Genomic DNA, 16,038 nt, shown 5'->3' on the forward strand with positions numbered 1-16,038 from the left:
TAGACCTACAGTTCAAGAACCTGAAAATTGATTGACTAAAACTGGGTGGGAAATGTTTGGTAGTAGAAAAACAAACAATAAAATTGTCAAAACAGCACAAGATATCACTGATATCACCCTCCTAGCATCCCTGTCTCCATGGTTTGTCTGTCTTGTGTCAGTGTTTCATTTTCTCCGTACCGGTCCTTTCCTTGTTTTATCATGTTTCCCAGATCCCTCCATGTTGGTAAATTGACCTCGGACCGTACTATTGATCCTAATTTTGGATTTGTCCCTAATAAATCTTGCTCTTCTCAAAATATGCATCCACCTCATGATCAGTCCATGTTACACTCTATCAATAAATGTAATGAAAGTAGTATCGAATCTAGAGAGGACTTACTTGTCTGCAATAATTTAAAACAGGGTTATCACAAAATTTGAATGATTTTAACCACAAGGTAAAACCGAGTGACTTTTGAGAAAAATATAGAATTAACTTTTGACACAGGAAAAAAACTACGGCAAACATTTATTTGGTTTAAGTCATCTCTAAAAGAGGTTGTATCCAGTGAGAAATGTAGGTCTGGGACAAGTAGTTATGCCTCAGAGCAGGAATGCAGTAATAACTGGGGCTACTTGACTTGTAATTGGAAAGTTGCTGGTTCAAGCCCCACCACTGCCAAGTTGCCACTGTTGGGCCCCTGAGCAAGGCCCTTAACCCTCAATTGCTCAAGTTGTACTCAGTCATAATTGTAAGTTGCTTTGGATAAAAGTGTCAGCTAAATGCTGTAAATGTAACTGCACTATGAAAAAGACATGTGTGGCTCTAGATTTTCACACTAAAATGAAATAGGCATTGTAATGTCTAGAGCATAAGCCTGATAATATATCTGGCAGCTATTTGGTACTTGTTGAACATCACTTCAACATTAAACATAATTAAAATATAACTGAGTAATTTGTTTGCATTGTGTTACATGAAATAAAAAAAAATGCTAGAATCAATTTAATATAAAACAAGCAATAATAGTGTGTCAGTATCTAGGCATGGAGAGAAAATACTGACAAATCCAACAAACATGGCTAATCTGGTTTTGAAAGGCACATTACTGCACATGCCAGCATGCACAATATGAATGTCAGGGGGCAGATTTTCACAGAAGGTACTGATAAATGCAGCACAGTGAAACGCTTGAACAAAACATCTTTGATGGAACTGCAGGAGGTTCCACACAACTGGTCTCTCCCGGCCAGGGCAGCCCAGTTCCAGAACGGAGCGGCACTCTGAATGGACACACTGCCTGCAGGCCATCTGTTGGCCCTCTTGCTCCCGACTGCATGCAGGCCTGTGCCAGCTGCCTGCTGGCTGCTGCCACTGCCCCAGAGGACCTGGACATGCTTTATGGGAAACAATGGGCTGGGGGCAGGAGACAGATTGAGTTCCGTGAACAGCACCAAGGGTCTGGGCCAAGAGAGGAAGCACACTGGGAGCTTGTCATTAAGCCTCCGTGCAAAGGTATCAACTTCTATGCACTGATGTAAAAGCACATGTATGGCTAGGATTACATAGGGCTAATGAATGAGCCACCATTCCATCCTTCCACTGTATTGGGTTGAGGCAGGCCAGTGAGGCTTGTGTCTGGAGACATGGCAGCTAATAAATTAGCATTTGACAGGGATGTATAACCACTAGCTTGACTTGGTAACCAGCAGAATCCCATGCTGCTTCCATCCTTCTACATTAGAGATGATGGGATGTGATAGGGAAGACATACAGTACTACACTGAGAAATAACTACCACTGCTATCCTTCAATCTCTCTCGTTCTGTCAACTGTTGCTGTCACCATTGGCTTACTACATGTCATTACCAAAGAAAAATTAAGGCAGTAGCAGTTGTTGGCATTTTAGTGAAAGACATTATCAATCTAATCATTACAAGTGAAGATACAACTTTTAGAGGTCTATACTCTAAAAGAATACTTTTGTGAATAACTGATTTCAGTTTTTGATTTCCTGAACTCTGTACAATGTTTTCACTTCCTCATTATGGGTGAGTATATGTAGGTTGGAGAGTAAAAATGGCAATTCAAAATCAACATTATAAAGTGTGATGAGTATCAGATATTGATACTCAGTGTGAATACTGTCTGAATCCACTCTCTATGGGGATATAAGTTTGACATCTGAACTACATTTGCCCCAGTTCCACTTCTTTCCTGTTTAAATTATGGAACTTCAATGAAAGCTAAAAGAGATCGCCACACAGTTATTGTGCATGTGTTTAATCAAACAGAGCTTCCATACATCATCCTAAGATGGATCATAATTAGCATGAATAAGCATGTCCCCACACTATGCCCTTCTGACCAGCCACCCTGTTTCACTTTCTGTGCCTGTCAAATTTATTGTCACCAGTCACTTACCAAACAATTCAGTGAGTGATTAGATAATCCCTCCACTTAAGTAGCCAGGACTCTGGGTGTGTAAAGTGTATGTGTATATACACTTATACTCAGGTCATGCTTAACCGCTAGTGCTGGACTATAAATTTTGTCAATATAGTGACTTATGACCTTGTCCCATGGCCATAACAAGACATGCAACAGGGATATTAGGGATATGTAGGGATATTTGTATTCTTTAACATTGTGTATTGTTCAATATGCAGCTACAACAAACCAAAACACTCATATCAGTGTAATTTTTGACTGAGTGTACAAGCCATTCATGAGGTACACTCATTTTCTATTTGTCACAGAGGTCAAGTTTTGTAATTGCCATTACGATGAAGTTTTGAAAAGGTTCATCTTAACAAACTGAGACAAACTGAAAGCACACAATTAAAACAGGACTGTCCTTAGGCTGTTGATGAGCATTTCGCTATCTCTTTCCTCACCTGTCTGCTGCTCAATTTTCGATTTTTTTTAAGCAGGCCAATCAGCAGTAACATATTACATTTCTCATTTGTTTGTGCTATAGTCTCTCTGCAACAAAATTTTAATCATAATGAATTTGAATTAATTCCTTCAGTATGCTAGTCCACTAGAGTGTGTTGTCTTTAAGATAAACCAATGTGTATTAAACATTCCTCATAATGCTTGTTCTTGGAGAACAGTTTCCTAATTTAGACTTCCTAGTGGTGCAACAACTTTTGTCCTATTTAACTCTGCTATATAACATTCCTGATGAACATTTCTGAAAACATCTATATAACGTCCTTAAATAATCAGTGTAGTGATTAGTCTAAACTATGTTTATACACACACACCCCAAATAAATAAATAAATAAATACTAAATAAATAGATAAAGAGAAAATTAGTACCGGAGTAAAAGTCTATCACATTACATTTTTCCTACTTTTTCTACATTGTCAAGGCACAAAATACGGGACACTGTTTAGATTTGTTTCTGATCTTCTTTGCCACTAAGGTTTCTCTGCCTTTGCTTCTCTCTCTATGTCTGTCTTTATCCCACTCTAACTTGAATGCTTTAATAACCCCCCTAATCTGCTCAGTTGTTTCTCATTTATTATTCCTCATTGATTTTCATCATAGCACATGCAGCCTCCCATGAATCACCCTGGGCTGCTTTGCTCACACAAGCTGGCTGATGTTACAGCGTCCAATTGATTTACTGCTCTGTCCATACCACAACTAAACTCACACAGTTATGGCACTACAGCAGCATTACCCTAGCTCACTACACTGAACTTTTAATTCAACTTACCCTATGTAAGGTGGATTTGAGCTTTCTTATCATAAAAATATTTCGTCCATATTAGCAAATAAATAAACAAATATTAGTAAATAAATAAACAAACAGAAAAGGAACTGAACTTGAAGGAAATGGAGGGATAACTAAAATGTATACATTTTACAATGATGGTAGACACCTTCTAAACATGCTAATTTAACAAAAGACAACACCAATACACTAACCAAACACATATACTCACACAAATAACTATTTAAAACATTAAATTAACCAAATAAAGTCTCTGGAGATGCACATGGCATTCTGGGAGTCTTCAATGTATTCTTCTCTGCTCTCCAACTGCTTCAAACCCTGGATCCAGTGGTGGATGTCATTAATTATGAACCACAGTAAGCTATAACATCATAAACCTTGTTGATAAAAGACATGGATCTTCTGTTTCAAAAGGGAAAAATTATGGGGGGGGATGCCCAAACTCTTGAAAACTCTCTACCCAGACATGTGAAAAATGAGATACCTGTCTTGTACTACTTAATGCTCTTAAGTAACTTAAGTAACCTTTGAAATGACTACTGTTGGAAAACCATTAGTTATCCTCCATAGAGCCTGCTTCTATGACACCCATATCAGGGCATGTTAAGGAGTATATATGTGATAGTGTCTGATAAGAGACGAAACACTGCAGAAGCCATGAAACTTCTCAGGCATAAAGAATGCGTGTCATTTGAAGCCACTGCAATAAGTCTATATATGTACAGTTAGAAGGAAACTTAAAATATGCTCACAAATTCCTGAAAAAATCAGTGTTCTGTTATTTATCTATATTTATGTTTATCTTTGAGACAATCAGACTTAAGGTTCAAAATTGATATCAAGACTGAACTGCCTAACTTGAAAACAATGAAATATGACACTGTAATGGTGAGTGATAAGGAAGAGGATGCATGTGCGGAGAAAAGCGCGATTTAATAGGGACAAATCCAGAATCAGAGTCGTTAAGGCAGTCCCGGGTCAACACAGAGCCAACACAGAGTGTACATGGATACATGATAACAAAACAAACACACAAAGGCAAACAGGGGAATCAGGCTATAACAAGACGCTAGGAAAAACTCAGGGCTAAGAAATACGAAAGCTAGGCTTAACACAAAGGCATGGAGTACAAAGGAACATAATCATATGAAATAAACATTCAACAGACAACACAACAAGAGCAAAAACAAAACCAGGCAAAGGAGAAGGTAAAAAACGGGGCAGCAGGAGCAGGCAACAACGGAGACATAGACCGGAGCAGTACGGGTGGGAACCCAGGGGCAGAGGCAGCAGAAGACACAGGTCAGGGCAGGATGGGCAGGGAAAGTGAAACCTCTGAAACAGGAGGCAGGTCTGCAGACACACAGCAGACAGGCAAAATGGCAGTGGCAGCCTTTTGAAGCACAGAAGAGCTTCGAGGAGCAACCACTGGGACAAGTCTGGCATGAGGCACGGGGACAGGCCTGGCACAAGACACGGGGGCTCATGGAGTGAGTTCTTCCACTCCAGGAACAGGAACTGCTGGGTCCAGAGGCGCAGCTGCAGCCATCAGCAACGGTGGGTCCGGGAGCGCGGCTGAGGCGTTCAGCGGCGGCGGGTCCGGAAGGTCCATAGGCTTGGCCATAGAAACAGATCTAATAACAGGATGGGTGGCATTCAGTATGCCAGGAACCGGAACTGGATCAGGACGGGCGGCGTCTCTCACGCCGGGAAGTGGCTCGGGACAGGCGGCGTCTCTCACGGCAGAAACAGGACCTGCATCAGGACAGGCGCCGTCTCTCACGCCGGGAACAGGACCTGGATCGGGACAGGCGGCGTCTCTCACGCCGGGAACAAGACCTGGATCGGGACAGGCGGCGTATCTCACACCAGGAACAGGACCTGGATCGGGACGGGCGGCGTCTCTCACACCAGGAACAGGACCTGGATCGGGACGGGCAGCATCTCTCACGCCGGGAACAGATTCAAGATGGATGGTGTCTCTCACGCCAGGAACAGGTTCAAGATGGATGGGGTCTCTCACGCCAGGAACAGGAACATACTGGGTGGCTTGCGGGATAGCCAAAGGCACTGGTGGGGTGACCCTGGAGGAATACACAGATACAGAACCTTCTCAGCAGTTCTCAAGGTGCATATGAACTACGGAGAGGTCGTATTTGCGCTTGAGCGCCCACCAAGTGACATTACACAGGTTATCTGTGCATTCTCGCTGCCTACTCATGTCTTGCGCTGCAGGCTGCTCCCCCCTGCAGCATTGATCAAGATGGGTAGATTCTTGGCGCTTACCTGGGATCTCATCGTTGTCAAAATAAACGTGATCCTGCTTTTTCCGGGAATGACGAGATGCCCGTGTACCCGCGGCACCAGGGGATTTGCTGTCTCTGGTTTGGTGGCGCTGAGACATAATGAACTCAGAGTTTCATCCAGCAGAACCACCTCCCAGAGTCTTGCTCTCTTGCTGCGTCCTTGTTGGTTCTGTTCATTCTGTAAAGGTGAGCGATAAGGAGGCGGACGCATGTGCGGAGAAGAGCGAGATTTAATAGGGGCAAATCCAGGGTCAAAGAGCCAACACAGAGAGTACGTGGATACATGATAACAAAACAAACACACGAAGGCAAACAAGGGAATCAGGCTATAACAAGACACTAGGAAAAACTCGGGGCTAAGAAATACAAAAGCTAGGATAAACACAAAGGCATGGAGTACAAAGAAACATAACCATACTAAATAAACATTCAATGAACAGCCAAAACACAGGGATCAAGAGAGGGTTTAAATGCATGAACTAAACAAGGGGAGGAGAAAACGAAACTATGGAATGCAACTAAAAAACACAAGACAGGGAAAATATGGAACACGGTAGCTGGGAGGGACTAATTGTGACAGACATATGAGTCGTTTAAAACCATATGGATGTTTTGCTTTGGAAAGACCTGATTAGGACCTTGTTCTACTATGCAAGTAGGCAGCAGAGTTGCCAAAATGTTATATACCTCCAGAGATTTTCATTTTCTCCATAATGGTGTGGCTGCATTCAGTGCAACAGCGTAATCAAGGGAAGGCCTAGAAAAGCTATGCATCTGGAATTTATGCTGAAGGATTTTTATATGTCATGGTTCCTATATTCAAAATCTCACATGTGATTTACTTAATGTTTTATTGGTAGAAAAATTTGAAGAAGGTAAGGTATTTTTTCATCTTCTTCCATGTAATCATTTAACTTTGACATGACTCAAAAGGAGATCTCTACATGAAAAGGATCCTTGTCAGCGAGTGTTATGATGATAAACGAAGTTAAAATATCATTATTGCACTGCATTGTTAATGGAACAGAGATGAGGGCATCTCCTGGAGGATAATCAATTCTGGGCCTAATTAATTTCTCATAGACACTAAGGGACTGCACAATGACAACATATTGATATATGCTGTGAGCTGTGATGTGGATGACTGTGGAAATAGCCTGTGGTGAGGCAACTAAAGTACCTACTAGAGAGTCCACTTAATGGATTAGGGACTGCCTTAACACTGATGGAGTCGACTGTGTCAACATGGCAAGTGCCTCGTGAGACATCGACTAAATCAATGCACTTGAACTTGCCGGGATGCTTTAGAGGTTATGTAAATGAACAAGGCTGATATGTGACATTTTGAAAGCTTAGGATGGATAACCCCCATTAGCAAGGGCTTTGTCAGATCTTAAAAGGTACTTTCCCCTCCCATGATGAAGGTTTACTTTACACCTTTTTTATTCTTTGTGATTTGTGTAGGACAGGGTCAGTGAGGCTGTGAATAAAACAAAGGGACCTCTCTCTCTCTCTCCCTTTCTCTCTCCCCTTTTATCTCTTTCTCTCTGTCGCTCTCTCATTCTTGAGGACTTGAGTAAAATGAGGCCAAGCTGTACTGCAAGCAGGGACAGCACAGCAAACACATTGACTTCCCTGGCTCCACCACCAAGCATGGCCTGCTCAAAACGGAATAACTAATGATCAGAGCAGTCTAATCACAATAAACATCAGACAGTATTCTGTGTAGTTCGGTGGAATTTGTGGGTGCTCTAATTTTCAGCAGTTAACTGGAAACTGAGAAAGAGAGCAAGATGACCATCTATATGGTACAAAGCACCTGACAGCAAATTCAGTAGATTTTACAGATATTTTCAAGCCTGTAGTTCTCATTAATACCTTAACAAACCTGTATTCATGTATTGGTTTCAAGTTAATGATCATTAGGATTTGAAATTACTTTTTTTACATTATTTTCATAATGTTTCATAGCCTAACACCGTCATGACATTCTGTCTGTAATCTTGGATCCTTTCTGGAATGGAACAAGAGCTGCTTGTTAATGGTCTAATATGAAATTCAGTGATGAACAATGTACAATGTATAGAAAGGAGAATGTACAAAGGAGATGATGTCCAATTAACCTGCTGCATATGCATCAAACTTGAATAAAAATTATAGAAATCATATAGACGTCATATATAGTGTGCCCTTACAATGAACAGAAACATGTTTTGGAAGAAACTCTGTGCACAAAACAGATATTTCTATCTTATCTATATACTGACATCCAGCCAGTCCCTGTGGGTCTTGTCCTGACCAACTATATATCAGAACAGAACCAAGCTCATAGTATCAAACATAAAACACTTTGCCAGAACATTCAGCCATCAAAAAGCAAAGATTTCTCTAAACTTGGCAGGTCTTTTCTAATGTAATGGTAGTGCTGTCACTATATCCTACAAAGCAACTGATTTCACAGTGTGGAAAAAACCTTGTCATTATTTAAGTCAGTGGCAGGGCATGGGGTATTCCAATGGTTGACAAATCTCCATATCTTGGCAAAATTCTTACTCTGTTGGTTAAAATACTACACCTAAAGTAACACAGCCTATCTATCATTGACAGCCACACATTTCACAGCAGGGTATCATGCTGTTTTTGACCTACCTTCATAGCTGAATGATTCTCTCACTCAGTGGATAAGCTTTGACTGAACAACAAGCTATTGAAATCATCTGGTCGTGATGTACAATTATGTTTTCAGGAGCAGTGACCTCTGGGTTGAATATGATTCTTTGCACATCCACCATACACTTCTTTGAATGATTAATACTGAGGCATATTTTAAGTGAAGCAATTCAGGTTAAGCTTTAATCGTCAAGCCTCAAGAGAACAGACATTCTTCAGTGGAAATAGAAGTAGCTGTCTATTGGTAGTGCTCTCTTTCTGCCAGTGGAAGAGACCCATTTGCTACACAAGCCTCCATCTATTGAGAATTTTTGTAAAGCAAAGAACTTTTTGGTCAAACCATAGAAAGCTCACAATACTGCTGTACTTAGATATGACATTCCTGTGCACCTTAAACACTGGGTTCCATATTTATTATAGTTCCCACTCCACAAAGGGAATGTATTCTAGAAGGGGACCAGAGGGCCACACATTTGAGCAAATCAGTTAGTCATGATTTATCATGCAACATATCCATCCTTTTCTCCTTTCTTTGTGTACTTAGGTATTAAGCAGGAGCTGGGGCCATCAGAACACCTGTAAAAAATGTAGCAGCATGCGAAGAATCTGTGACAATGTTGTAAATGGGTGGGGCTGGAGGTACATGACACATTTTATTACTTCAAGAACACAAGAAGTGTGTCAGTTCCGTTAGTAACTTAAGAAGCATCTTTTGTTCTTCACTTTGTTTTGAGTGCAGGCATGGAAAACATGCTATTAAAAAAGCCCCACCCCAATCCTCTTGATAACCTCCTTCAACAGCTTCTCCAGTGCTGCAGAGTATTACCTGTCGGATATTTTCAGTGTTTTGCACGTCCGAGTCAGGCTATAATTTGAATTGCATGGGACGAAGTCCCACTCAAGGCTGTCAGGGGTATCCTCCTCCAGTGTTTATTAACTTTCCATACTGAATAACTATTAGAGGTCGCCACATAATTGAGTTGACCTTATAAAATAACAACAAGGATGGCTCCAAGGTGCCACTGTGGGCATTTTCATCTGTCGTATGACCCCAGCTCCCGAGTGAAGCTCCCTTCATCCACAGTCATTAGGAAAAGGTACTTGACATAATGTGACTAATTCCTCTTGTATTTGCCAAATAGAAATTAAAAAATGAACATATGGGCATGATAGAAAATGTGTCAACATATCTTTTTATATGTAAAAGAATATTTAGCTATCAGTGTAAGGATGATAAATAGAATTCCATATTCCGCAGTTCCATTATTTTATATCTTACTCTCTGGAAATGGATCTCAGATGAGTCAGCTTTGTTATATCATTTGCTTATCTTTGCTTCTTCACGATGACTTTATAATAATGCAAGGTTACACAGGCCACAGAAACTTTCATACCAGAAGTGTTTCTTAGACATGAATAAATGATTTATTATAATAGCTTATAGTTGTTTGTATAAAAGACTAGAATGTAAAAACTATGGCTGTGTCTAACTGTACTGTTAATTTAAAATAATAATTATTCAGGCAGAAGTAAAAGTAATCATTTAGATTAAGATTAAGAAAGTATTTGTTAAAAAAATTGTTCTACAAACTAAAATATGTGGTCCTCATAGTTATTTTTATACTGAATTCAAATCTGTTTAAAGATGTTTCTCTCAGGCATGGTTTTTAAGTTAATTTGACAAGTATATATTACTTATTCATACATAAGGCTGTTACTACACTTAAAATAAATACAATCTTGAAAGTCCCTCTCCTATTGTGGCCAGGACGACCCATCCCATTGGAAGTTACCAATCGAGCTGCGAATAAAAAAAACATGCTGCAACTACACAAAACATATTCATCAAAATGACAACACATGCTATGTTTCAGAAACATGATGCAAATTCATGAAAGCTCTACAAATTCAGAAAACATTTTATTCCAAATGAGAAAATATGAGCTACATTTCGAAAAACACAATGTAAATTCAGAAAACACATGCAACTTCAGAAACACTGCAAATCCAGTCACAACACAACGAAGTGTTTCTGGGGGATACAAAAACAGCTAGTGAAAAGGAAATTTAGATTTGCAATTACCAGGGTTTTCTCGTTGGTATTATGGTAGAGAATGAACAATTGGCCTATTCATGCTAAAGAACACAGCCTTAAAGAATCCTGATAAAACAAAATCAAAACAAAATCCCATTTTACACAAATATAAACCTGACCCTACTATTAAATAACTAGTGTTCTAGGTACATTCAGAGTGTGTTACTATTTTACAATCCACTTAAACCTAATGACATTCTGTCTAATACAGATCATTTTCTGTCCATATACCTACATTTAGATTCTTACTGATTTAAAACCATATTTTGGATGTATTTAAAAACAAGACACTAGCTAGAATAAATAGTTGACAAGCTGGTCATTATAGCAGAACAGCTAACCAAACTGCTCACTGTAGCAGACCATCTAAATTATCAAACAAACGAAAACGTAGCCTATGCTGTAAATAAGTCACATACTCTGAATGTTGCTAGCCAACTAAATATTAGGATAGAAACTTAATCATGTTAAATTGGATTTTTATCAGCGTTCCTTAAGATAACGTAGCACATGCAGATGTATCTCAGCATGCTTAACTGACATTGCGTCATGGATGACAGGCCACCACTTGAAGCTCAATCCTCAGTATAACCGAGCTTCTGTACGTCCCAGGAACTCCCAGCCCTTACCATGACCTCACAGTTTTCTTCAAGAACTATCTGGTATCACCATCTGAAGCTGTTTGTAGCCTGGACATAACTTTGGACAACCAATTGTCATTATAAACTCATGTTCCAAATCTGACCCAGTCTTGTGGATTTATTCTTTGCAACATACAAAGGATTCAGCACTCTCTCACAGGAAGCTGCCCAGGTACTTGTGCAGTCTCTTGTAATCTCAATGCTAGAGTACTGCAACTCACTACCTGCTGGTCTTCCTCTAACAGCCATCACACCTCTACAGTTTGTCCCGAATGCAGGAACACAACTGGTCTTCAATCTTTCGAAGCTCACATGTCACTCTGCTGCTGCATTCCCTTCATTGGCTTCCAGTAGCTGCCCACATCAAATTTAAAACTTTTATACTTGCCTACAAAGCCAAAAATGGGTGAGCCCCTCCATACATGATGTCAATGGTCAAAGCCCAATCCATACCTTGAGTATTTCAAATGCCTCAAGTATGGTATGGCTTGAAACACCATTCTTCAAGTCACATGGAAGACAAGCATCAAGACTGTTCTGTATCCTGGCTCTCAGATGATGGAACAAACTTCCACTGGATGTCTGGACAGCAGAGTCCCTTGCAGTCTTCAAACGCAGACTGAAGACCCATCTATTTAAGACCCAATATTTAAATGACCCCTGATCCTGCACCTATGTTCATTAACTTAAACTCTAGTAATTATTGTAGGGTATTGTTTATTGCACTTATTGTTGTCTGTTATAGAGCTTATGTGTTTTGCACTTTGTATTTCAACAGCATTCTAGTTCAATGGTATCTTGAAATCTAACCTACTGTACTGGTTAGGATGCATTCTTTGAGTAAATGACAAAGCACTTTTGTAAATCACTCAGGATAAGAGCATCTGCCAAATGATATAAATGTAAATGTAAATCTAGCAAACAACTGTGCCTGTATGTGGTTGAAAGAAATATCAATATATAAAATCAATAACAAACCTTATTTTTTATAACCTTGAAACCTATATCATCTTTATAATCTTGAAATGTCTCAATATGTCATTCCTGTATGCCATATGTTAAGTTCAGCTGCTGTATTTTTTTTATGCTGCTTGTCATTTATATTGCGTAGCTAGCTAGCCATTTTTTCTCAGAATATCATTGACATTGGACCACACTTTACTTTCATATTAATAATCCACCTTAGGACAGAGCACAGATTTCACACACAGATATGTGAGCCTCAAAGAAATGGATGTGTCGCGAGCTATTTTTCATAAACGTAATCATTTAAGACCCTTACCAGAAAATGTTCCTGTTCGCTGTTCATTATATTGGTCTAGTGTCCAGTTGTGTCATTTACTGAAGTAAAGTGGTGGCGCTCAGTGATCAACTTTAGGGATTTCACTCAGTGATCATTTTAAAGGATTTCACTAACCCTCCCACACTTGACAGGTTGTGGTAAAATGTACAACATGTAAAGTTATTTTAAAATGTAATAGAAGTAACGAATAGAGCAGAGTGAAAGTAGAATCATGACTTTGCAAATGAACTCAAATAAAAGTATAAAGTACCCTCTTTTAAAACAACTCTTTAAAGTACAGTTTGTTCATTAGGTTACTTAAGTAAATGTAATGGAGTAAATATAGCACATTACAACCTACATCTGGTAATGCATTAACAGTATGTTCTTACTTTTTTCATTTGGATTGTTTTCCATTGCAATAGCACAGAGTATCAGTGCATTGTTATTCATGTTGTTCTGTACATTGTAATTAATGGAATATGTATTCCATAAATGCATTCACTAGCATCAACAAAAACAAATCTACCTACATTATAAACCACACTGACTGTTACCCTCCCCTTTTGCTGTTGTGCAGGCATGACTTTCCCACATCTCATAACACTAAAAGGAGAGCCAGCATATTCAGGTATTTTGCTTATGTTGCTTAGCTACATTTCTTGTTAACGTAATCACCTTTTCTCTTGGCGATCTTCTACTGAACAGCTCTGAACTACAAAAACATGGATACAGATCATTCCAGGATAGTGAATATCACAATGAGGATTATAACAGTAAAGAACATCTGGTTTTGGAAACCTGAGCTGAAAATGCTTTTGCCCAACATCTCCCAACAAAGAGAGAGAAAGAGAGCCATTCATAGCCAGCTTTCTTATTGTTTCTGTTTGTTTGGCTCAAGGCTTTCAGACTGTCAGCAGTAGCAGTACACACAGGAGCAAAACGTGTCATCTCAGGAACAAGTTGGGCCATGGGGCCATTACAGAGATGCTGCATTGACTAACGGTCCTGACCTCCAAACTCCACAGGGAAGCCTACAACTCTAGAGTGTGTAAAAGGGAGCTGAACTCTCAGAGATGTCTATAATTGTATGTGAAAGTATTACGGCTTTTATCATGGTTTGTTTTTTTGTTTTTTGTCATTTTAAAGGGTGTTTTTCCACACTGTTGTATAATACAGGTATTAAAAAAAAAAAAATTCACCACAAATTTTTTTTTCCCTTTTTTAACAATGTCAGTTAATGTCAAATAAGCAATAAGTGAAAGAAGTGATTTTATGAACATTAGCAACAGCATCCAAAAATCTTGTTATACTTATTAGGGCTATTTTTCCTCAGGTCACTACATGTACTACACTAATTAATCAGAAAGCTGTTTGACTGAGCTAAGCCTATTCTCTGAGCAAACACAGATCTCTACAGCCTGGAGAACCGAAGCCTCCAATTCTACCAACTCCTCCAATTCAGCCAGAAAGTCAAGTGCTTCTTTCAATTATGCTTTTGTTCATTTTGAGGCCTCTCCCTGGAGGAGATGAGCTGCATTGTCAATCCCCCTGGTAATGAGGGTTGATCCTTCCCCGAAGAAGAGGTGCCTCTACGTGTGTCAGAGTCAATGTCCTCCCCCGTCTCCCTCTCCCACTATAAATAATCAGTGTGGGAGACACAGTTTGCAAGAGGTGCATCACTCTGGGGGGATGGAGAGCAGCTGTGTCTCTAATCATATTTCCACAAACAGCCCTGAGCTCAGGACACAGGGCCGTGGGCAGGGCCGTGGGCAGGGCCATGTTCTCCTGACAGCCACATTGTAATGCCATGACATGTCCTGTCAACACATCACAATCAAGACTGTGTGCAGCGAGTGTATGTTCAAGCACAACCCCTACTATTACAGTATATTAGCCACTGCTGTGGCATGATCCTGTGTGCATAAATCGATAGAATAAAGAGACTGACAGAATGCGTAGGAGAAGAGATAGGAAGAGAGACAGGGAGAGAAAGAAAGGTTATTAGAGAGGATGTAAATGGCTTGTGGATGGAGCAAAGATAAAATGAAAAAAAATCTCTCTATCTATCTATCTATCTATCTATATATATATATATATATATATATATATATATATATATATATATATATATATATATATATATATATATATATAAAGAGTGTGTTGTAATATGCTATTCTTGCCATACTATCTTTGGGTAATACTTTGTGGATGATATCACCAAAAACCATATGGACAGATTTTTGTTGTATTTTTATACACGTAGTGCAAGTGATTGTGCAATCAGAAGTTTGAACTTGACTATTGAGGGTGTCATACTGTGAAAATGGTGACTTTGCTGTGTGTAATAAAAATTTGGACTGTTTGTTCAAAACAGTATGACACAAAATGCCAACTTTAATCCAAGGCATGTTAGCTCTGCTTTATACCAAATAAAATTTCCCAAGCTAAACTTTAGCTTGTTCAGCAATTCCTATCAGCCCCTAGCTGATTATTCATTAGACACATCTGAGAGTTCTTGCTCAAGTTGTATTCAGTTATAATTGTAAGTCGCTTTGGATAAAAGTGTCAGCTAAATGTAAATTAAGATCATTCTCACATGGTAACCTTATGGCCCCTGTTATGCAGTACCCCATTTCAGGATACCATACGTAACTGGGCAAATATACATAATCTTAAATAACATTCTCATGTTTACTGCATTTGAAATCCTTTGCAGTTGCAAACACTCTGATATCTGCACCCCACAGACATCACCAGGCACTTGGAGATGCTTTTCCAATCATGTGATTCAGCCCTTTTCAGTTCCTTCTCATTTCAGCCATTTTCAGTTACTGCATTTTTGTTGCTTTCAGTCTTGCTTTCAGTAAGTGAAATACACATTCAATAAACTCAGGCTGGGTAATTGACTTGGCCAGTCAAGTAGATTCCATTTTTTGGTTCTAAACTTCCAAAGTTGCTTAGCAGTATGTTTGTGGTTATTCACTGCTATAAGGTGGCAAAAAGATCAAATGGGTTTTGAAGATTTATACTGGTTCTAAATAGTTATGATGCTTTAGAATTCATCCTGCTGCTGCGATAAATAGCACAACATCAACAAAGGCAAGTGATCAGCCATAGGACTATCCCGCCATGCACCAGGTTTCACACAAGAGAGGCATGCTTTTGATTATAAGCAGTTTCTTTTTACTCTCCATGCTTTCCTCCTTCCATCATTCTTATACGGTTTAATTTTTGTCTCATGAGAGTTGTCCATAAGATTTTATACCAGAAACATATAGGGCCTTTTAGTAATTTTATGCTATGTTT

The 16,038-nt window shown here is 39.3% G+C and overlaps 1 long non-coding RNA gene across 1 annotated transcript; it reads left to right on the forward strand.

The window, feature by feature from the left end:
* The first annotated feature begins 9,772 nt into the window (after window positions 1-9,772).
* On the forward strand, window positions 9,773-13,716 carry LOC113578043 (uncharacterized). The gene is made up of 3 exons (XR_003410697.1): window positions 9,773-9,805; window positions 13,307-13,357; window positions 13,628-13,716. It is a non-coding gene; the product is annotated as an uncharacterized LOC113578043 (long non-coding RNA).
* Window positions 13,717-16,038: the final 2,322 nt, after the last annotated feature.

Source organism: Electrophorus electricus, chromosome 14, assembly GCF_041902795.1.
Source record: "Electrophorus electricus isolate QZ-2024a chromosome 14, ASM4190279v1, whole genome shotgun sequence".
NCBI classification, from domain to species: Eukaryota; Metazoa; Chordata; class Actinopteri; order Gymnotiformes; family Gymnotidae; genus Electrophorus; species Electrophorus electricus.